The sequence below is a fragment of the Xiphophorus maculatus genome, chromosome 13, assembly GCF_002775205.1.
Source record: "Xiphophorus maculatus strain JP 163 A chromosome 13, X_maculatus-5.0-male, whole genome shotgun sequence".
NCBI lineage: Eukaryota > Metazoa > Chordata > Actinopteri > Cyprinodontiformes > Poeciliidae > Xiphophorus > Xiphophorus maculatus.
In genome coordinates this window covers 28137615-28139542 of record NC_036455.1, presented here as the reverse complement: position 1 = coordinate 28139542, position 1928 = coordinate 28137615, and the positions used below count along the sequence as shown (strand labels likewise).

The following is a 1928-nucleotide window of genomic DNA, read 5'->3' as shown; positions in this document are numbered from 1 at the left end:
ATTAGATTGTGGATATAATTGCATTTATTTCTGTATATAATAACTGAAACAAGTCTAGTTAATTAGCAGGCTGGTAATTTACTGGCCTGCTATAAACAATATATGAAATAAACAATGGCCTGCATTGTTTATTTCAATGCAGGCCAGGTGACCCTTTTTAGGGTTAAAGGAAGGCGAGCTTCTGACCACTGGCTGGGGCCAGGAGAACCTGAAATTCACTCCTTACTGGTCTGGTAGGAGGCTGATGGTCTGTAGCATTTCATCTGCAAATAATTTGACACTTTCAAAGGTAAAATTCACATTAGTTCAAAAGCAGGAGGACAAGTACAAGTTGAATAAATTACATAGAAATGTTAACATCACCATCAAAAAAGGAGAGAGAAAACTGAAAAAGGAGAAAACTGAAAACCCCAGAAGGTTTTCATGTCATATCTAGAAGAGCCACCAGGGGGCGTGAGGGGCGACATCACAAATGGAGCTATAAAGCTGCATGATGAAGTTACTGGAGCGTCTGACAAGCAGTCATAACTGTGAAGGAGAAGGTTGCTGAACACAAAGTAGCAGAAGCAGCAGAGCAAAGGTCTCCAAACTTTGTCATATAGGACAAAATTATTCAATCAAAATATAGATGCAGGTAAAACAAAAAAAAAGAAAGAAAAAAGAATGCTGTAATCACAAAAAAATCACCTTTTTTTGCCTGAACAATAAACCAAGCATTGTGTGTCAGTCAAACAAATTAAGTAGCCAGATTGTTGTGTAGGAATGTGACATTTAAACCACTGTATTACCAAAACTTTTAAAAAGGGGATTCTTTTTGTTTCTTTGTGAAAAGAAATGCAACCAGTTCTTTCTTTTCTCACCAAAATGAAAAGAATTTGGATTGCTTATTCTTTGAAATTGCTTGCTGTGTAGAAAAATGTGTTGGAAACGGATTTGGTTTCGACAAAGTCTGCTTTTGAGTAAACGTCACAAATAGACAAATGCGGTTATATTTACAATCAAATTAACGTGAGAAGATTTTCTGGAGACCCAAATTCATATCATTCTTAAATTGTGGCTGGGGGGGCCAAACAATTATTTCAGGAGCCTCAAATGTCATCTTGGTCAGGGGCATGCTGTGGTGGCGCAGGGGGTTAGCATGCCCCACGTTTGGAGGCCTTAGTCTACGACGCGGACGTCGCGGGTTCGACTCCCGACGACCTTTACTGCATGTCTTCCCCCCTCTCCTCACCCCCCCTTCCTGTCTGGCTACTGTTGAAAAAATACGAGCCACTAGCGCCGCAAAAACTCTTCGGAGAAAAAAAAGTCATCTTGGTCAATGTTGTTAGAGGCTGACAAAACAGGTGGCTGGTTGCATTGTACAATCATGAGCTTAGTATAGGAACTGAAGGCCACCTGGAGGCGCTAAAATGTCAAGCCATCCCACACAATGTTGTAGAAGTTTGGCGATATATGCAAATGCTTTTGCTTTCAAAATGAATATTAGAATGTAGACCAGATCAACTTGATCTCATTTATTGCATGTCCCGCGTTTGACAAATGGACAGCTGAACAAACTAAAATTGTCTTTGCCAGTTTATAAAGGAGGGTTGTCAGTTGCAGAAAAATTGCCAAAGCTAAGTAATGGATGTTCCAGACAATGCATAGTAATATGTGATGAGGTCATACAATAAGTTAATATTTTGAGATGCACCTTAAGTGACAGACACATCAGAGATTTCTGGAGTAGAAACTCTTGCACGTTTGATTCAAACAGAATCAGATTGCCACTTTGCAGTTGTAGTGATTTTTATTTTTTCAAAAAGTGAAAACCAATATACATTTGGGTTACATATTTTTGACGCTCTTACCTCGTTAAAATATATTAATCATGCCATTTCCAGTAAAAAAAAAATACTGCAAAATTTTACATCAGTCAGTCAACATCC

The 1928-nt window shown here is 38.6% G+C and overlaps 1 protein-coding gene across 1 annotated transcript in view; it reads right to left on the bottom strand.

Annotated features, from left to right (window-relative positions):
* Positions 1-1830: 1830 nt before the first annotated feature.
* The window catches only part of LOC111610579, a 2695-nt gene continuing 2597 nt past the window's right edge, over positions 1831-1928 (bottom strand). The window contains exon 2 of the mRNA XM_023345248.1: positions 1831-1928. This exon is cut by the window's right edge and continues 1435 nt beyond it. The gene's annotated coding sequence lies outside the window, so the exon portion shown is untranslated.